The following is a 22,668-nucleotide window of genomic DNA, read 5'->3' on the forward strand; positions in this document are numbered from 1 at the left end:
GCAGGTGAAATACCGTCTGTTTTGTCAAGTTCTGCATACCTAGCATACTGTAGAGACTCAATAGTATTTGTTTAAAAAATGAGTATGTACTTGTTGCATACATTAATGAATGAAGAATACAGAGTAAATGCTAGGTTAGGAATGATGAAACAAGACCCATGAACTAGATTGTACAGTTATAGCTAGAAGAGAAAGATCCATTTGGGTGCCTATCAGCATTGTGTTAATTTAAGAGAAGGCTAGTATCCTACGGAAGAGCAGACCACAAGGTGAAAATGAAAGAATGATGGATCTTACCAACAGGGGGTGTTCACCAAACTTAACACATTTTCTGAGCACATAAAAATATTCGATTACATCTTTTTTTTTTTTTCAATTACATCTTTTTAAAGCCTGACAAACTCTACTGATTCCAGAATAACAGTACCTGAAAATACTTGGCTGGAAAATATTCAGCAGGAAATCCTCAGGCTTTTTTCTGATGCCAGTAAGTACCCCAAACCCTAACTATACTCAAATCTAACTCCTTCTCACCAAGTTTATCATTATCCATGGTCCAGTCACTTACATACATCTCCAGCTGAGAGCTCAAAAGCCTCCTAAGGAGAGTCTGTTTCTACCTTGGCATCCTGAGGGATCACACGTAGGCCAGAAATTTAAGACCTCACCACATCTAGAAGGCTCCACAGGGTAAGGAGTTTGGCTATACCTCTGGCTTCCTTTCATACCCTTCCTCCCTCCCCCACCGCCATGCTGATTCTCTCATCATTCAACACACCAAGCAAACTCATGCCTCAAGTGGTTCACACTCAAGGTTCACTCTCTGGAACATTAATCCTCCCGATACACCTGTGGTTCACACCCTCGCCTTATTCATCACCTCATTAAAGTTTTTGCGCAAAGATCACCTCCACAGAGAAATCTTTTCCTGACCACCAAATATAAAATTACAGCCCCTGTCATTCTTTATGTCCTTCTGTATTTCATGTTTGTTTATAGTCCTTCTTTCTTCACATTCTATTATAGATTTGTCTACCTCTGTACTTTTATTATTGTTTCCCCAGTGGCCATAATGTACCCAGTTCAGGGTTGGTGCTCAAAAAGTATTTACGGGGCGCCTGGGTGGCTCAGTGGGTTAAAGCCTCTGCCTTCAGCTCAGGTCATGATCTCAGGGTCCTGGGATTGAGTCCTACATCGGGCTCTCTGCTCAGCAGGTAGCCTGCTTCCTTCTCTCTCTCTCTCTCTCTCTCTCTCTCTCTCTAGCTCTCTGCCTGCCTCTCTGCCTACTTGTAAAATAAATAAAATATTTTTTAAAAAAGTATTTATGGAAGGCATGAGTCTGGAGTATAACACACTAAGAGACCCCAAGTTCAAGTTCCTTTGAGTCGCTATTCATAGACAGGAAATAGGCTTCAACAGTCGATTTATCGCTCTGCAGAACCCAACATGTTCATAATTAGATGATTCGCTCCACATTTTAAAGTTCGTGATGGCTTCCTGCTCTAGGGGAAAATCTTCAGAACTGCTATAAAAACTGCTGGAGTTGTCAGCTTGTTCACAATAACTGAAGGTTCATTGGATGACATAGCTTAATTTTTCTTCTATCCTAGCTAAGTCTGTAAAACAGACTCAGTCCAGCATACAGAATTGTTGAGTCACTATAATGTACACCTGAAACTAACAAATCACACATTCATTATACTAGATTTAAACTTTTTAAGAAAGATTAAAAAAATAAAAGTCAGAACAGCAACCATGAGGCAAAAACCCCTCCATTTCTAAGTGAGACAGTTTTTCTCTTATTTAAAAGCAACCAGGTCTGTGACCTAAACCTCATCACTGTGTTTTAATGAAAATGTGTGTTTACTGAAAGGTATAGGAATATGAAGAAACCAGGCATTTAAAACCCAAAATCTGCTTCTAAGAAACCTTTTCCAATCCTATATAACTTACAAAAAATATTCATCTCATCTCCTACTGTATTATGATTCCCTATATTTAAGGTAATAAAAAGGGAATTAAGTTACATGTTTTCCATACTAATTTGGGTCTACTTTAAAAAAGGGGGGGAGTAGAGAAATAGTATACGCTCCCTTATCTAATGTTTATTCCTTCTCCTTAAATTGCTGTTTTCCCATAATCTAACTTTTACAATAATAAATCTATATATTCTTTCTCCCAATCTTAATAAAAAGTTCTAGGCAAGTACTTAAAGAAACTTCTGCGATAGTAAAATGTCAAGATCTCATAAAGAATGTTTCTGAAGTGAGGCAGGAGGATCTGACTCTGTTGGAACTAAGGCAGAATTTAAAATACCCAGATTCCCCGATCCTTATGCAAGCTTTCTAGTCAGTGGGCACTGCTGCTAGTTTTCTATCACAGGCAGAATTTCTAGTAGATTTTTCCCACACGAAGAGAAGACCAAAGACCTCTCCATACCGATATCAGGTACTTAGCTCAAGCTACACACAAAAACTTTAACTGACAGCTACATTGTAAATGATCACTTTGTTCATTTTACATGAAATTAATAATGATGCTTTTATGATTCCTCTTTAAAATAAGTGACAAAGGATAGACTGGGTATTAAAATATTTTCCACTCCAGTTCCTTTGCTGCTTTTAGCAAACACTAGACTGTCAAAACAGCAAGGTTCGTCATCATTCAATTTTTACAGTATCACTTCTGATAAACAGGCATGTAAACATCATAAAATCTGTAAGGGAAACACCCACTCATTTGTCTTGACTGTGTCAAGATATTCTCAGGAAATCAGACAACATTTTGACTCTCAACTACAAACTATGGTCACTTTACTGCAGGCTGACATTGCCTATGCAGAGAGCCTGGAGGTTTCCAGAACACCACTGGCAAACACATTTTCTAAAGATTCACAGGAACCCACTCCATGCCAAGCACAGCTGTAGGCACTGGGAGTACTGAATGAGCAGACACAGCCTCTGCCCTCAAGGATTTCAGGCCAACACACACACACAAACACACACCCCCTTCTGTGCAGGTGCTGTTTTTGATCTTTTTCAAAGGAAAGAATTGGGCAGTTTCAAAGTCACTGCCTACTGCTTTAGAAAAAGCAGAGGTCATGAATGTTTCACTGAAATATCTCAGATGTTATCCTTTATGAATGAATGGTTTCTATGCAACTTGATTGTAAAAATTATCTGCCTACAGGAATTCAGAGAAAAAAGCCAACCATTTTAAGTGGGTGTTTCTTGCATTAAAAAAAAAAAAAGATGATGATGATACATTGTCAATTTCAGAACTGCCACTTTTCAAAGCCATGACCACAACTACTGCAATGAAAATACCATCAGGAATTCACTTCCTACACTGCAAAACTTGGCCTGGAATAGCACATGCTGCTGGCTACCTCTACATTTCCGATTAATTTCCTGAATGCAGAAAATGCACAATCTTGACATTTAAAGAAATGAACACTGACGCATATTGCTTCAACTTAGAGAAAAGAGTAAGAGCACACTTCGTCATATTTTAATACACAAAACAGAGCTTATGTGAATGAACCGTTAAAGGGTTTTCAAATGCATTTTATGTACTCATACACATTCACAATGCCCACTGGCATTAATGAGGCTCACTCAAATGTATGGACAAAGAGCAGGCTTTTGTGTGTATACTTGGACATTGAAGTGGTCAATTTAAATACTCTCAAAGAAACCTAGTGGATTGTTTTAATGTTAAATTGATTTAAAATCACCAGCACACAGTGGGTGACGTAGGGAGGGCAATGTGGTTAATAGGGCGAAGACTTCCAAGGCACTATAGAGCTGAAGATGCATTTCCATACATTGTCCTATTTTCCCTAACCATCCAAGACAGGCACCTGTGTCTTAATTTCTCCTTCTTACTCAATGGACAATAGACATTTCATTATCACTACATGGGGAAAGGAATGACCATGAGAAAATTCCAGTGGCTCTTTCCTGGCAGCCTGGCCATCAACTACAGCAGGAGGGATTACCCATGGCCTCAACTTCTCAGAGTCCCCCAGGCACCAGCAATGCCATCTACCTACGGAGTCTATTTCATCCTCTGAGACTAATCTCATGCCCACCCTATAAGGAAATAGAGTTAAATAGGACCAGGATGCATCCCACGTACGTGCACAAGCATTCTGCAGCATGAGGCTGGGAGACACTGGAAACCCACCTGGTCCCCTCTACCTGGCATCATATGACAAACACTTGGAATAATGTGACAGTTGCCCAAGCCCTCCACCAACACTATTTGCTTCAGCATCTTTTTTCTTAGAGCAGTTCATTTTTACAAGTTCATCTGATGAACCTTCATTTGTAAGGTCAGCAACTTTCAGTGAAAACAACTGTAACATCTCTAACATGGTTTTACTCAGCCTAGGGAACCACAGGCTCTGCCACTGATGCATTTTCTGATCAGAACGGGGGTGTCTAGCAGGAGCGACAGTGACAAGTATGATGGGTGTCAGTCACCGTCAACATAATTTTTTTAAAAAATCAAGCTTTGAAGTTATATCCAATTTGCTTATTGTGGCTTGTAGCATCTTTATAGTGTAAGTAGAAACATCAAGATGGAGATCCAGGCAAGGTGTTTGAGAGAGTTTGAGACAGCAAATATTCTCTAGGATACTTCTGAGATAAATAAAATGAATCCAGAAACGCATATCTGAACACTTAAGGAAAAACACCTCCCATCTCATATTCAGAACAAAGATGAAATGCTAGTCAGACTTACAGCATTTTTGTACCTAATTACTCAAAATCAAAACCAACAGCTAATCTTTGAGGAAGCAGAGTTCAACAGAGCAGGAACTGACAGTGATGCTTGAGTAGCAAGTCTGAGAACGATGAAGCCAGAGCTCTAATCTAAAGAAATTCAGTGTATTCCTTTATTTCAGTGTGTCCAAAGGGACAGATGACTGAGGATCCTTCAGCTGTTGCCTGAAGTCAGAGCATGTCACAGTCAAGTCTGATGACAAGGTACACAGACAGTTAAGTTGGGGTTCTCTGTAAGAACTCCTACCACAATCCCCAGTTCATGGCGATTCATAAAAGAAAGACAGTACCACATCAGAAGGCAGAGGACAATGATGGTGGATGGATGTGAAAACTTTCCAGTATATCATGACTCATAATTGTAATAGCTACACAGTGAAATCTTTAATCTCAATGACGACCGGTTGGTTGATGCACTTGGATTTTCTCCGCTGCTCGCTAAACACACAAAACATTAGGAAGTCTGTTGAAGACATCTGTGAGCTCACTACTTTGAGACTGATGATTGCTCCTTCTAGCTCCAACTTCTGTAGAGATCAAGAGATCTTTCACACACTCAGCTATTTGGGTTGGTTCCACTCACTACTTTAGTGCAGAGGTAGGAGAAAAATTACTGTTAGAAAGATGTGTGCTAAGAAACCATGACTTTCTTTAGCTTCCAACATCTCAGTAGGATTGGAATCTACTGTCATTTACAGTGTCCCAAGACCATAAGCAAAGAAACCTGAAAGATCATCACATAATCTTTGGCTTGGGCATGGGAACCATGAAATGTTACTACTTAACAAATGTGTATCAGAGTCCAAAGATACTGAGAAACTTAAGGGTCTCCTGCTCACATGCAGACAGGTACCAGCTTCACATATTCCAACTAGAAAGACTGAGAACCTCGGGGAGTCAGACACAACTGGGGATACAAACCTCCCTCTGCTACTCACTGGTTAAATGATCCTGAAAACAGTAATTCACCAAAAATGAAACTTTCTCCCCATGAAACTGAGCTATTGTTACACTTATGGGAGATGGGGATTCTGGGACTGGAGGAAGTGCCATCTCTCTACATAGTAAGCACTCAGTAAATATTAGGTAGAATATATAGGACCTACTATTCGGTTAACAATTGAGGACATTCGGGGCACCTGGGTGGCTCAGTGGGTTAAGCCTCTCTGCCTTCGGCTCAGGTCATGATCCTAGGGTCCTGGGATTGAGCCCCACATCGGGCTCTCTGCTAGGCAGGGAGCCTGCTTCCCTTCCCCTCTCTCTGCCTACTTGTGGTCTCTCTCTCTGTCAAATAAATAAATAAAATCTTAAAAAAAAAAAAAGAATTGAGGACATTGAAACCCAGTAAGGTTAAGCAACAGATGATTCATAATGGAACCAGAGCCAAACCACAGCCTCATACAGGGTAGTGCCCTCTAGTTGTCCACAGTATACAACAGTATATACACCTATGGCTTCTCTTAGTGTGTGCATACACTTCAGTGTATTTAACTGCAATGATCCACAATCCATATACTTCTACTTAACTGAGACTATTAAGCTCATCCCCAGTGAGAATTCCTCTCTTCTCTGAGTTCTTTGGATTCCTTTTTCCTTACAGTCAAGTGGAGACACTCTTTGATCACAACCATACTTGATCCTCTCCCTGAAACATCCTTCTTTCTTACTTGGACATCTTCACAGTGGGAAACCCTCTCATCAATAGTGTAATTACTAACATCACCACACTGACAAAATACATTAAGGCAAAAGGTAGATACAGTCATATCTAATGATCAAGAGAAGTCTCTACAGGTATTTATTAAGAGGGTCAGGTGTCAGTGATACAGTGATACAGTGATACAGAACAACGCACACAAGATTTTTACTCTTATGAGCTTGGATTCTAGAAGATGGAGAAAACAAAAGCACACCAAAAATTAATTTGGGTGATCTAGGGCAATTCACTTTGCTTTCTTTTTTTTTTTTTTTTAAGATTTTATTTATTTATCTGACAGAAATCAAAAGTAGGAAGAGTGGCAGGCAGAAAGAGGAAGTAGGTTCCTAACTGAGCAGAGAGCCTGATGTGGGGCTTGATCCCAGGACCCTGAGATCATGACCTGAGCCAAAGGTTTTAACCCACTGAGCCACCCAGGCACCCCTCACTTTGCTTTCTAAAGCTCTTGTTCCTTCATTCTTAGAACTTAGGGATTATTTTTTATAAGATCCATCATTAGCTGGGAAAATAGAATATTAATACACTGTATCAAAATTTTCACTACAGGTACATCAAAGAATTAAGTGCAAAAAAATACGAAACTTTTGAAATAAATCTAGGAGAATATTTTATAACCTTGTACTTAGGGGAATCTTAAGTAAGAGTAGATGCCTGTAAGTGAGAAAAGAAAATGTAGACATATTGACTCAAACACACACACACACACACACACACACACACACAGCCCTAGACATGGTGAAGTCAACAAATAAATGAAAGATGAGAAAACTTTAGCAAAATATTTAGTATCCCAAATATGCAAAAAATCACTAACAAACTACCCATTATAAAAATGGACAAAGGCTATGAAAAGATGTTTCACATACCAGAAAATGCAAAAGAATAACCATCTCTGAAGTAGTCAGATAATATGCAAATTATAAAAAGAAAGTACCAAACTTTTGTCCAGTCATTTGACAAGATCTTTAAAGACTGACAGCATTCAGTACTGATAAAGTCTTAGGAACATATTTTCTGTCAGACACTACCGGTAAGGTTATAAATTAGGACACATTTTTGGAAAAAGCAATCTGGAAATACTTATTAAACTGCAAAGTCACATACCCTTTGACCCTAAAATCCTGCTCTGGGAATGTATCCAAGTGAAATAAGAGTATAATAACTTTGTAAAAGAAAAAACAAGTGCAAACAGACCTAAGTGTCCATTTATTAGGGAATGTTTTGATCAATTATGTTATACCCATTCAAGAGAATTCTCTATGGGCTCTTAAAAAGGGTAAGGTAGATCTATATGCATTAACTTGGTACAAAGGTTACACTATTGCTGAAAAATCAAGTTACATACACTTTGGCTACCACAGCAGAAAAAGTGAAACAGTAAGTCAATGTTCTAGATACTGCTCAGTTGGAGCTCTTCAGAAATCCCAGAAAGATGGCATTCTAACTGCTGCCCCCCAATCACTGATAATCACAATCACAGAAGCTGATTACAATACAGGAACGTGACAGTTACATATTTTCATGCTAAACACCCAATTTCACCTCTTTATTATGTAATTAGTGATTGATTACTGGAATCTACAACTAATAAAGAAGTGGGAAGACTCTCTTCCCCATAGGGGAACAGTAATAACCCTGAATTATGCAGTATTTTAGAAAATGGATAAAAATATCTTATTTGCAATTTAGATACTCTACAGTCCTCAAATCTCTATTCTGTGAGGAAGCGACAGCCATCCTTGCAATAAGCATGCTGTACAGTAAGAAGTAAACTCAATTCATCACCTCCTCAGATCCTTCCTCATATACTTGCTTTCAAGGTAGAAATACTGCATCTATTTTTCACCACTCGAAATGCTATTTTGAGAAAGGTTAACCCATTCCATTAACCATGATTAGCTATACGCCTCCATCAGAATAAACAGGATGATCCCAAATATTCTACACTTCAGTTCTTTCCTTGGCCATCATATGAACACAGCTTCACACAGCAGCTAGAGAGAATGGCTTTTCTGGTGAGAAAGTTAGTAAAACAACTAGAAATAAAAAGAATACTTGGGGATATGGGGAAAGCAAACCAGAATTGGAATCTGTTCCTTTCTTTGCTACTTACTAGTTCTGAATTTAAGTTATTTTCCTCTGTGAATCTGATTCCTTGCCTATAAAGTAATTGGGGGCACTAGATTAGATCATTTGTAAGGATTCTTTCATTAACGAATTTTGTTTAGATTTTGACTTCATTATCCTTAATTCTTCACTTACATTGTTCTTTCTAAATATCAGAAGATATTTCTTCAGGAAAGCTGTTAGAATGTCATCTTTTTAAAAGGTTTTATTTACTTATTTATTTGAGAGAGAGAGGGAGGGAGCATAAGCAGGTGGGAGGTGAAGAGGGAGAAGCAGACTCCACACTGAGCATGAAGCCCAATGCTGGGCTCAAACCCTGGACCCTAGGATCACGACCTGAACCAAAGGCAGATGCTTAATAGACTGAGCCACCCAGGTGCCCCCAGAACACCATCTTAAAACGTATTTAGGTCTAGCCAAAAAAGAGAGAGAAAGAGAGAGAGACAGAGAGAGACAGAGATAAGGCTGACTCATCCACTGGACAAGAAACTCCATCTATTCTTCTAATTTGCACATTTAAATAACATTTTTCATAAAGAATCTGGTTTTTTGTGCCTTGTCAAAAGACACACAGTACAAAAACTTATTGACATAAGTTCCAGGTGAGCAAAAGAAAAAAAATCAATATATTTTAAATGCCAACCCTTTAAAAACAATCACTGTACACAGCTCATCTCGACAAAATGATTTACTCAGGCTGCACACATTTCCAACTAGGCAGGAAATTTTTCCAGATTTAACTTTCCTTCTGCAAACCAAGTGATTTTTTTTTTTTACTTTTTTTCTTATGTATTATCTCACATGCAAAAAATATCTCAGTAAGAAAAAATGCAACCCACTCCTCAAATCAGAAGTGATTAAAACACAGCCACACTGACTCTGAATTACGTTTACAAACCAAATAAGGTAGTGCATGGGCTCTGAAGAAACAGTTTATACCCATTTAGGTGGGAGGAGATGGGAAAAGCAGGGAGGTAGAATTATCTTCACAGAGAAATTGTGCTTGAGATTGGTGTTGGAAAAATGAATTTAAATGAATTTAAAAAGCATTAAACAAAAACAAAAACAACTTCAAGGAAAGAATTCGGCACAGAGATAAGATAGTAAAGAGGCAAGCACAGGCCTCATGCTGGATCTGTTCAATAGAAACACTTGTTTAATATTCACAGCAATGTGAGGATCATTATCATAACTTTAGAGATATGGAAACAGAGTTTCAGAGAGGTTAATTGACTTGCCCAAGAGTACACAGCTTATCAAGAGCAGAGCCACCTTCAAACGCTAGCCTAAATGACTTCAAAGCTTTCATTTATTCCAGAATTATTTAGTGAGCATTCACTGGGTCTTAAAGACTGTGGTTAAAACTGGTGACGCCAAGGGACACAGGATGTAGTCACTGTCTGTAAGGAGCCTGTTGGGCTCTTGGGCTGGGCTGGACAACACTGAATTTCCAAGTTCATCTTCAGTGATCTTGACAGCCTCCTGCTTTCTGCTTCCTTCCGTGCTCTGCAAGATACCCTGAGTTCATCCTCACGGGGACCAGTAAAATCACTGGTCCTTTTTCTCCACCCAAGATTTATTCTGATCCAACTAAGACCCAGCTCAGGGCTATCTGGAAAAACAGCCAAAAGGAGTTTCTATCTGAATGGGGCGGCCACTATCCCTCAAAGTTCCAAATCAAATACGTTGCTCCTTGAGTTTTCCTCAAAGACACTGGTCAACTTGGATATTTTACACCCAGGAGCTCTGTTCCCCTTCCCTTTACCAGAAGGGGACAAGGGTACCCAAAAATAGCATGACTCCCCTTCTGTCCCATGCCTGGTAAAGCTCTTGGAGGCAAGCATTAAGACATAGCTCTCCTAGCTTTCTTCTCATTGACATTCTCTTTGTCCTCAACAATGTATCTTCCCCATCCCGTATTTTCATCATTCATTATATCCTAGCATAAGCCAACTGCCCTTATTCTCAGGAACCCTCACCTATAAAAGCCATCTTGTTTTCCATTCTCGCAAAGCTTACCCACTTCCTCCAGTGTGAGAGAGCTTTCTCAATGCATAGCAAGATCAGGACATGCCCAGTCAAACTACTCCTTGAGCCATTTCCCTGAACCTAATAGAGTAAGACTTATCTATAGGCTTTGAGCACTGAGCTGAAGGAGATGTCCAGATCCCAGGGGCTAGTGATAAAATGTGCAGACATTTCAGTTTTGGATGACCATTCACAGCAATCATGTTTGCAGAACACTCCCTTATAGTGCAGTTATCAACTGGACAGAAAACCTAATTGTCTCCTATTAACACTAACTGGGTTTTGGAAAAAGGAACACCCCCACCAGAGATCTGAGGACAAGATAGCACAAACTATTAAAAGATACATCCATACACATTTTTTAAATCCATCATCATGGCAAATATCTTACTTCTCAGGCTTTTATGCTATATTGTTTAGAGAAATGGGGGAGGCATTTAATACTGTTTGTAGGATACAAGTATGAATGTGAAGAGGGATGGGAAGGGGAATGAAAGTGGCCTATAGCCCCCAAAAGGAATTCATGGAAAATTTCCCTATTGTCCCTCAGGTAAAGTGTAGGCTACCTTAAAACATTCTAACTTATATGTAAATTTCTTCCTGATTAATTTATTAACATAAATTGGAAAAGATTGATACATTTTGATTGCTAGAGTGGGACTACTAACCTACATAAAATCAAAGTCACAATCCCCTTCGCATCTGCCTAAAAAGGTCTTACGAATTACTGGCTTTAAACATTTCAAAGCTTTGTTTATCTGGCTTCTAATTTTGACCGTCTCCCAAAAGACAAATTAAGAACTGCGAGACCTTAAGTTTGATTCTCTCCCAGAAAGCTATTCTTTTATCAAACTAAAACAGGGCCCAACAGCTCTAAGACATAAGGTTTGCTTTATCTCAAACCAACATAGCTTGAATATTCAGAACAAGAAAGAAGTCACATTTTCTGGAAAAGCTTAATATTTTCTTACCAGCAAGTATACTCGCTTTGGAAAACCTTTCCACTGAACAATGGTCTGCATTATCCTCAGCTTTCGAGTTTTCTCTAAATCTGCCTTTGTACACCATTTCCTAAGCTCTCTCCACACTGCCTCACAGTTTTGCTATTTTAGCCTGATTTTCTGCAATTTTACTTCTCTGCTGTCTGGCCGATTTTATTATTTGCCATCTTCTCTCTTTCAGATGGGGGGTTTTATTCTGGTTTTGGCGTGTTGGGGTTTTGGCAGGCGACTGCTATAAAATACAAGAGGTTTGGAAGCTGGGCAGATGGCAAACGCAGTGTTGTGTGCTTTCATTCATGATGGGCTTCCGGCTTTTTTCTAAAGGATGGGAAAACAGCCAACGCTGATTTCCTGTGCCCACTTCTGACATTCTGAAGCAAGACACTGAGGTGGTGACTGGAAGGATTGAGGTTTTGCAGTTCTGATCATCTCTGGTGGCTGGCATTTGAGAGAAAAATCTTCTGTTGGTACTTAGCAATGATCTGCTAGCATTTGTTTTCTATCTTGGTAGGTTTTTGATGAATCTGTTTACCTTCAGAGTTAACATCTCCTTCCTCCAAGAGAAAAGCTTAGTGATGACCTAATACTTCCTTCTGGTTTTTACTATTGCTGTTTTCCTGAGCTATTACAGAGATCATGATAAAATTTATTTTCTTTTTCCCAAAGAACACCTTGCCAAGCATTACCATTTGAATAAGAGGACCCACTCTCTCATTTGAAGTTTAATGACCTTGTTTCCAGAAATAGCACCTCAGGAAAAAAGCAGCACTTCTTGGAGTAGTCAGATTCAAGAGCTCAAACTAAGACAAAATCTTTCTTTCCAGAAAAGGAAGAACCATTTTGCCACACCATGGATCAAGTAGTGAGGACTCTCTAGTAAAACAAGGGTGTTAAAACTTCAATTTCATGGAAACAGTGAAATACTGGTTAGCACCGTTAAGGAAAGTACCTATTTCCATTATATAGCTATTGGAGTGTGAGAATTGGCAATAATAAAGTCTTCCCAGGGCCTTCAGCTTCCCTTGACTATGCCTTTTTATCCCACAGAGACATGCATAAGGGAAAAACCTAATTAATTTCTGCACAATCTCAAAGCTCACCATAAGAATATTTAAGCATTCAGTCCAAGAAAAACAATCCTTCCCAAATAAAACTTCAGATCCTTTGGTATACAGTATAGTGTCTATTGATTTATAGGTTTTACTAAAAAATAAAGGCACTGTTTTGCTCCTGGTCACACATAAATAATGTGACAAATAAGAAACTAGTCTGGTCTAATTCTGCCCTCATTTTTTAAGAAACTGGATTCAGTGGGAATTCTAAATCCATCATTAGGGGTTTCTGGGTGGCTCGGTCAATTAAGCATCCAAGTCTTAATTTCAGCTGATGTCATCATCTCAGGGTCATGAGATCGAAACCGATACTGGGCTCTGCGCTGACTAGATTCTGCCCCTCTACCCCTCCCTGCCACCAGTTCATTCACTTGTTCAAAAAATAAAATAAAATAAAAGCATAATTAATGTGATTCTAGCCATGTAACACAAAGCAAGGATCCCAGATTTCCCAGAATTTTTTTTTAAAGATTTTATTTATTTATTTGACAGGGAGAGATACAATGAGAGAAGGAAGACAAGCTGGGGCCTGCGGGGTGGGAGAGGGAAACACAAGTTTCCCACTGAGCAGGGAGCCTGACACAGGGCTCAATCCCAGGACCCCGGGATCATGACCTGAGCCCAAGGCAGACGCTTAATGACTGAGCAACTCAGGCGCCCCTAGATTTCCCAGATTTTCAATACCTTCCACAAAACTTGGACAAGACCTTTCTCCATCATGGAAGATTCTGTCTTTATAGCAAGAGAACTGAATATCTGGTTCTGCCTGTAAACTGGCAAGAACATGGTTTCCCAGCTCTCAATTGTTACTTCAGACAAACAACGCTCCCTACCTACTCCCAGATGTCCATGGATGGCAAGGTACCACTCTCATTGGAGAACCACTACATCCATGCTGCCTCCAAGCGCTGTCTACCCAGGACTCCCAAGTTCTGTTCCATATTCGATAAAAGAGTCAAGTCACAGGGCCTACACACACCTCAGGTTATTTTCCTTTCATCTGGATTTACATTTGGCATTATTAAATATTCAGTTATTTAACTTGGTCAAAATAATACAGAAGATCATGCAGACACAAATATACCACTTTTTTTTTCTCAGATACTGATGCATTTCAATGAGTACATAATTCACATCTCTCTTTTTTTTTTTACTTTTTACTTTACTTTTATTTGTTTTCTTCTGTTTATTTTATTTTTTTTTTAATTTTTTATTTTTTATAAACATATATTTTTATCCCCAGGGGTACAGGTCTGTGAATCACCAGGTTTACACACTTCACAGCACTCACCAAAGCACATACCCTCCCCAATGTCCATAATCCCACCCCTTTCTCCCAACCCCCTACCCCCAGCAACCCTCAGTCTGTTTTGTGAGATTAAGAGTCACTTTCTATTTAATCATGCATACACTGAGATTCAACCTGAAGTAAAGAGATTATACTATGAAGCTAACTTGACCCTAAGACCACCTTATATGTAAATTAGGATGTACAACCAGAGGTCTAATTTTATTATGGGGTAAATATGTTATTCAGAATATTCAAGTAGAAATACGATCAGCCTCATTTAAAGTTATCTAATAAATAAGACAGCAAAAATTGTTTATAAAGTAATAAAAATTGATTCTTTGAATGATGTATATTTTTCAGTAGAAACTTATTTACTCTGAGAGACATTCATTGTCTCCATATTAATGTGGATATTCCAATGTAAACTGTTTAGCTCAGTTGTCAATAGCACTAAGGAAATCTGGCTCCGATATCATATTTTATTAAATGCTTTGCCTACAATATTTTTTTCTGTACAACATTGCTGAAAGACACCAAAATAGACTTGCAGAAGTAAAAATACGTTCCGTGTTCTTGGATAAGAAAATACAACATGAAAAAAATTTTCTCCAAGTTACTTAATAAATTTAATACAATCCCAATACAAATACCCTACAAATTGCTTCTAGAGCTATATAAATTCATTTCCAAGTTCACAGGAAAAAAACTAAAGGACAATAACAGCCAGAGAAGTGCTAAGAAGTGGGAGGCTTTTTCTTGCCATTATTAAAACATCTATAATTAAACTATATGGTACTGACAAAAAGAAAAAGTTCAGAAACGGAAGTTAGTACATCAAGAAGTTCAGAATATACTAAGCAAATTAAAAACTAGAAATTATACAAACTATAAATTATATATAATGTATATAATATACAGACTATACTAAGAAAATTACAAACTAGAAATTATATATATATATATATATATATATATAATCAGTAACCTATCACAGTAAAGATATCCTAGGAAATTTAAAGAACATTTGAGAAGAAGACCAACAAATAATGTTTTAAAAAAGATTAAAGACATGTAAAGATGCTTATCCTCATTCATAATAAAAAATTCACATTAACCTATTGTCAAATACAACTTCTCATGTATCTGATCAGCAAATGTCTAAAATCTTGACAACAGTCTCCATGGAAGGCCCACAGGGAATCAGGTCCTCTTACACATTACAGGAGGGAATGCTAAGTGATACCACCTAAGAGCATTTAAAGTCTAACTTAGTGGCCTTTATCTCCATGGTCCTCACTATCAGGACTTTCCCCGTATTCACTGAGAATAGTCTAAAAGATTACATGCAAAGACAATTAATTTTAATAGTATTTGTAATAATGGGAAAAATCAAGGCCTATCCCTAGGGGGCTCCCTGAGCAAATTTCCACAAAGTACACTACAGCTATAAGTATGAATGAGAAAGATCCACTCTACTGTTACCCAGTGAGCACCAGGACCAACAGTTAGGTGGGAAACCAACATGCAGGGGCACCAAAATGGCTTCAGCTCAGGTCATGATCTCAGGGTCCTGGGATGGAGCCCTGAATCAGGCTTCCTGCTCAGCGGGGAGTCTGCTTTTCCCTCTGCCTGCCACTCCCTCTGCTTGTGCACTCTCTCTCTCTCTCTCTAGCAATAAATAAATCAAATCTAAAACAACAAAAAAAACAAAAAACAAAAAACACCAGAAACCCACATACAGACCAGTTTTTAATAGTATTGTATTACTGTTTGCATAAGAAACAGACTGGAAATATGTAAGGTACACATACAATACAGGGGTATCGATTCACAGACACAAGTTTGTACATGTCCATGTATACATATATGTGTGTGTGCATACATACATATTATTTTTAAAATACATAAAGATCGACCAAAAATGACTAAAAACTCTTACATCTAAGAACAGGCAGAGATACAGATGAAAGTTGGGCTTCATGAGTTTATGGGAATATCAGTCATTTAAATTTCATATTAGAGGGTACTTACTACTATGATTTTATATTCACATCTCTCTCTCTCTTTTGTTAAGTCTAAAAAGTTTTTACTTTGGACAATGGTGAGTGTTTTAAGTAAATAAACAAAACTGAGGTTAACTAACAAAAAAGTTATCCCTGTACTTTGAAAAGTAATTGGAGCAAATGAACCTAGTAACAGTATACTAGGTTGGTAGAAAATCCATATAAAGAAATGAGGTTGAGGAATTAAGACAGTATTTCCATTCTCCAGTCTTTTTGGGATATATCCTAAGGACAAAAAGAACCAGAAAGAAATCTTCCACTGTCCTCAGTGGTCTTATTAGAAATGGTGGCATTGTTGTTTTGAGACTACTATATCATAGGATAAAGATCTAAGTAACTATGTTAATACCCTTAAGAACCAAGATTTTTAGATTTAACAAGAGAGAGAGAGATGTGAATATAAAATCATAGTAGTAAGTACCCTCTAATTTGAAATTTAAATGCCCGATATTCCCATAAACTCATGATATATTTTCATTATGTAAGTTTGGATTCTCAGGTCCTGAAAAAAGTCTCCTGAAAAAGTCTAAAAGAAATGGGAATGCAGTAGCAAAGAAGAGTTTAGATTCAAACTGTCATTTCCTATTAAGAGAACAAAGGCTCTTTGCGGGGAAATTGTGTGATTTCAGGTCTGGGAATATTCAAAATGAGCCTGGGACATCTGGTGCCAAAAACCAAGACAGGTTTCAAAAATTACTGGAGCCATATAAAAAGAGACAAAAGAGCCAACAAGCTCCTATTGGTCAAAAATAGGGTAATTTGACAATCAGAGTGAATAATGTGTGCAACTGATCAGAGCACATAACAATGTTTTCTAAAAAAACCCTCACTGGTCAACTATAAGGGTGCTAAAATATAAACTATTATTATGCAAATGAGTAAACACACATAATCAATTCTTTTGGATTCCCCACCATTCCTAACATTCCATAAATCCTTCAACTGCTTTGGGTCTCATGCATAATCAGATCTGTTTTCTGTTTCTGTACAAACCCTATTTTGTGATAATAATATTGCATGAAGGAACGTTATGCTTTATGGAACAATTTCAGCTATAAATGCAGAAGGAATGATAACATTAAAAATCATGATGCTGTCATCTCTAAAGAAAGCAAACGTCTTGGCAAGGATTATGCACGGATGAGCGCTAGGTGGGAAATTCACAGATCCAAGAGGCTGCGACTCTAAAGGATTGGCGTTTTCTTAACGCCAATGAAAGTGCACCCTCCTCCCAGTGTGATGTATTAGAAAAGTCCCAGCACCTCCACGAGTACCTTTCCAAGCTCTTTTGTTTTGCTGAGAGCGAGCAATGGAGAGAGAGGGGGAGGCTCAGAATCAAATACTTGAGACTCGACACTTTACAGGAAACGTGGGGAATGGATGAAAAAGTTAAGCAAATGATGCCACCAAGAAGCAATGAGACAAATGCCAATTACGAAAAATTCCTCTAGACCTCCTTTCTCTTCTGACAAATAAATGGCAATGGGGGCAAAAAGCAGGGAAAACTGCTACAAAGTAAGAGAAATTTACAAACATTAAGTAAGAGCAATGTTTAGACTGTTTAGATTTTGACTGGAACCAACTGTAAAAAGACAGCCTTTATTTTAGGGAAGCTCAGGGTGACTTTGTCAGTTAAGTGTCCCACTCTTGATTTCGGCTCAGGTCATGATCTCAGCACCATGAGATCAAACCCCTTGTAGGGTTCCATGCTGCGTGTGGAGCCTGCTTAAGATTCTCTTTCCCCTCTGTCCGTCCTCTTTCCTTTGGCCTCTCTCTCCCTAAACAAAAAGAAAACAGGGAGGTTTTATTTAGATATTTAGGCAAACTGAACAGAGACTGGTTACTAGATGTTATCATTCATAAGATGAGTTATGCTAATGAAAATGTATATATGGAAAAAGTCAGTAGGCATTAGGAATATATTCTGAAGAATTTATGGTATTGGGGTTTTGCTCAAATAATTTCAGCAACAATCGATGAAATAAGATTACAAAATGCTGATAACTACTGAAGCTGGACAATGTGTATATGACACTTTATTATGCTGTTTATTCTTAAAGTGTCTTTGCAAATGGCCATGCTAAAAATATTTTAACTAGAAATTCCAGAAATTTCTATCTTACATGACTCCTAGTGACTGCTCCCCTTGTGCAAGCACTGTAGAAACTTTAGCATGATTCATGTTACATATATTTCCATTGTTGGTTTTCAAAAAGGGCTATTTATTCTTTGATCAGACCTGGTGTGTTTACAGGCTGTTTTCAATATGTTCTGCTTCACATGCTTTCCCAATCCATTAACTAATATTACCTAGGAATTTTCTGTAGTTTCTTTGCAATGAAAAATGAAACAAGGCTCTGTGAAGGACCTTCTGCTTTTCTTTGATATTTGTCTCAGAGATTCCCAACTTGCAGAGCCAGACCCTCTACTGGATCACACAGAAAACCATGAAACCCTGACATAAACAGTGTAGAGAGGGTAAATGATGTCTCATCCACGGAAGGAGTAGAGCATTTCAAGTTTACAGAGATACCTCTAAGATTGATAGAACAAAATTCTCCATGAATTAATACTCAAATTAGGACTCCTCTTACAACAAATTGTGCTTTTTTTCTTTCCCACTAGCCCTGACCTCATGCTTGACAATACTGAGGAACTCTGAATACTTGGTTCTGAGACTATATAGTGTTTCATTTTCAGGCATTTTAGGAAAAGCAGTGACTTTTCTGTTTTTGCAGAGAATGATCCCCAAAGGACGCTTATTAAAAAGATTCCTGGAAGATTCATCGGGAGAGGTCCTAGCATCTTACCTGAGCCTCACTCCTACCTACAAGGTGTCAGTAGGTTGAAAAATCCTGAGCTAGTCTGTGTAGGTGAAATATAAATGGGGAGCTGTGCAACAGTGACCAAGCACCAGGAACCATTTGTACTCAAGATGACAAAATGCAAGGGTAATAGCCTTTCTGCATCAAAATGACCTCAAGTTTGAGCATAATTTAGCATGTGTATACCAACATAGCCAGTAAGAGGTGGGGGAAATAGGTTCAAGCATTTGGAAGGGCGCCCTCTTGTGGCATCAACAAAATCCCTACCGGGTTTTACCTCCTCTGTGATCACAGTGAGCCAAGACAGGATTGCTAAGAAACGACGGAGCTAAGGAGACATGCCAGAGCCCAATCTTCTCCATGTGCTGAAGACTGGCTGCAGATTTATGACTGACGGTTATTAGTTAGACCAGACGAAACCCTGATGAGTTTTTCTCAAAGCTTCTTAAGTATTTTGCAGCTTCCTTCTGTCCTGAAGAACAAGGTACTTACTTCTCAATGACAAGTTTTTTTTCCCCTTTGATACCCTCTTCCAAATGTCTTCCCTTTCTCAAGATAAATGCTGCCAAGTAGAATTTTAAGTACATGAAGGCATAACACCTTCAAAATAAAATAATCGATTCTTGTTCCTGTCCCTTCATTTTAAAGAAATGCTAAATCAGACACCACGTGTGGGTTATGTATGTCTCTGGGAGGGTGGTTTTAATATGCGGAGAAACACTAACTGTAGAGCTGTTTCAGTGCCAATGGCATCACTGCAGTTAAGGTGAAACACAGAAAAATACTGAAGGTAATAGAAAGATGAAGGCATAAATCTATCACTGTTTTAAAGAAGCCTGAAATTAAAATACTAGGAGTATAACAGAGACCCATATTAATTCTCTTCCTGATCCTTTGGTTTTGTTATCTTATTTTTTAAAAACAATTCTTTGCCTTGTTTTGCTTTGGTTTTTCTGAGGTAGTGAATAATAAAGGAATCCATTACTGAAAAACAGTATTGAAACAGTTGTGAAAATCCTTAACTCATGAAGTCTGTAATTCTATCAAGAACCAGTTACCTTCAGGGTACCTGGGTGGCTCAAGGGGTTAAAGCCTCTGCCTTCAGCTCAGGTTATGATCCCAGGGGCCTGGAATCAAGCCCCACATTGGGCTCTCTGCTCAGTAGGGAGCCTGCTTCCCTTCTCTCTCTGTCTCCCTTTCTGCCTACTTGAGATCTCTGTCTGAAAAAAAAAAAAAAAAAAAAAGAACCAGTTACCCTACTTTTAATTCGCCTGTCAAAGAAATTTTTAATATTGACTCTTTATTGCCAAATTAATTTAAGATCAGAAATGGAAGGACAATTTTTATAGAGAAAGAGCAGATGATGGACTCTGCACTGGGCTCAGTGCTCTCACTTGTAATGACCAGACTTCTAGGTCACTTTTCTAAATCTGATAACTATAAATTCAGAGGTAAAATGAATAGAGTGATAAAAAGAGTACCATGAACCCAAGATTAAATTGACCACCCAGAGACTAGTTAAAATAGATTAGTTCCCTTGTAGCAGTCATTGATGATGTCTGAAAGAACAAACAGACCAATATGGAGTAACATCAACAAGCACGTGCTGGCTGGTAGACGGGATACTTAGAACATGTTTTATTATGGTTTGTTTTTGTCTGAGAAGAATAAACTCTCCATGCATACCCATTTGTGCCATAACTGACTAAACCAATAAAACGGCTTCCAGAGAAGTTTGTTTTAGCTTCTTCGTTTGTAAAGGAGAAAAATGAAAAGACCGTGGCCATAAAAATGAACAGAAATTGCTTTCTGAAAAATAAAACTATACAGTCACTGAAGGTAAAGTACGATGGTAGTATCAACCTAACAGGGAATGAAAACTAATTGTGATTTTAGGAATAAAAGGGAACCCCTGGAATAAATTATCACCTCTGTCATGGGTTCATTCAGAATTTCTTGGGGCGCCTGGGTGGCTCAGTGGATTAAAGCCTCTGCCTTCGGCTTGGATCATGATCCCGCAGTCCTGGGATAGAGCCCCACATTGGGCTCTCTGCTCCACGGTGAGCCTGCTTCCCCTTCTCTCTCTGCCTACTTGTGATCTCTGTCTGTCAAATAAATAAATAAAATCTTAAAAAAAAAGAAAAGAAGAAGAAGAAGGATTTCTTGATTTCACAAAGTCATTTAATTCATTTATTTATTCTCCTGTCAATATTAAAGGATTAACACCCATTTGTCCTTCTGATTACACTACAGTGGTGAATGTGTAAGTACATAAGGAATACCTAAGGAACAAGGCTAGATACACAGTAGGTACTGGGTATATACCCATCAGTGAGTTAGCTGATCTAGAGAAACTTCCATCCATATAAGAAACCATGGCCCTCAAAGGCTTTCTCTGCACTGATGTCCAAAACACATTCCCTGGATATTTCACTCATCTTGGCAAGGAAGACACGTGGACATGCTAACAAATAAAATTCCTATTTTAAGATCTTTGAAACAACAATGAAAATCTCTTAAAAAGCATGCTGGAGGGTGAGCTCCTTCAAAAAGGTGTTGATAAGACCACAGAGACATTAAGAATGGTTCAGAGAATTAAAAGATGGTAGAGTCAAGATGGTGGAGAAACAGCAGGCTGAGACTACTTCACGTAGCAGGAGATAAGCTAGATAACTTATCTAAAGATTGCAAACACCTACAAATCCATCCGCAGATCAAAGAGAAGAACAGTAATTCTAGAAACAGAAAATCAACCACTCTCTGAAAGGTAGGACTGGTGGAGAAGTGAATCAAAAGCGATAGGAAGATAGGCTGCGGGGGGATGGGCCGGCTCCCAGCAAGCGGCAGAGCAAGCGGCGGAGCAACGGAGCACAAAATCAGGACTTTTAAAAGTCTGTTCCACTGAGGGACATCGCTCCAGAGGCTAAACCGGGGAGAAGCGCACACGGGGTCAGCGTGGACTCAGGTCCCACAGGGTCACAGAAGGATCGGGGGTGTCTGAGTGTTGCAGAGCGTGCGTGTATAAGAACGGGGAAGCTGGCTACAGAGACAGAGCCGAGGAGTGAGCTCCCAGCTCGGGGTTACCTTGAACCGGTTGCAGGCTGGGTGAGCTCGCAGCGTGGCCAGGGAGACAGGAGTTATTGGGCGCTATTCTCTGAGGGTACACTGAGGAGTGGGGCCCTGAGATCTCGGCTCCTCTGGGCCAGAGACTGGGAGGCCCCATTTTCATTCCCATCCTCCCAAACTGTACGGAAAGCGCTCAGGGAACAAAAGCTCCCAAAAGCAAACCCGAGCTGATAACTCAGCGCGACCCCCTGGTAAGGGCGGTAAGGGCGGTGCAATTCCAACTGGGCAAAGACGCTTGAGAATCACTACAATAGGCCCGTCCCCCAGAAGATCAACAGGAAATCCAGGACCAAGTTCACATACCAAGGAGTGCGGTTTCAATACCAAGGAGAGCAGCGGAATTCCAGAGGAGGAGAAAGCAAAGCACTGAACTCATGGCTTTCTCCCCATGATTCTTTAGGCTCTTTAGTCTTCTTTAATTCTTTTTATCTCTTTCAATTTTTTTTTCTTATCCGCTAATTTTTTTTAACTTTTACCCTTTTCTTTTTTAACTAGTTTATATAATATATATTTTTTTCTTTCCTTTTTTTTCTTTATTCATTTTCTTTTTTAATTTTTTCTTCTTTTTTTTTCCTGAACGTCTTTTTA

At 38.8% G+C, this 22,668-nt stretch overlaps 1 long non-coding RNA gene across 4 annotated transcripts in view; it reads right to left on the bottom strand.

Annotated features, from left to right (window-relative positions):
• The window catches only part of LOC309861338, a 650,329-nt gene that overhangs the window by 468,101 nt on the left and 159,560 nt on the right, over positions 1-22,668 (bottom strand). Inside the window, exon 1 of one of the 4 annotated variants that reach the window (XR_014309884.1) lies at positions 11,650-11,821. The exons of the other annotated variants lie outside the window; for them this stretch is intronic. This is a non-coding gene — a long non-coding RNA (uncharacterized lncRNA). Of the gene's footprint in view, positions 1-11,649; positions 11,822-22,668 lie in introns of those variants that run through there. 4 annotated transcript variants of the gene reach the window in all.

Source organism: Mustela nivalis, assembly GCF_964662115.1.
Source record: "Mustela nivalis genome assembly, chromosome: 3".
Lineage (NCBI taxonomy): Eukaryota > Metazoa > Chordata > Mammalia > Carnivora > Mustelidae > Mustela > Mustela nivalis.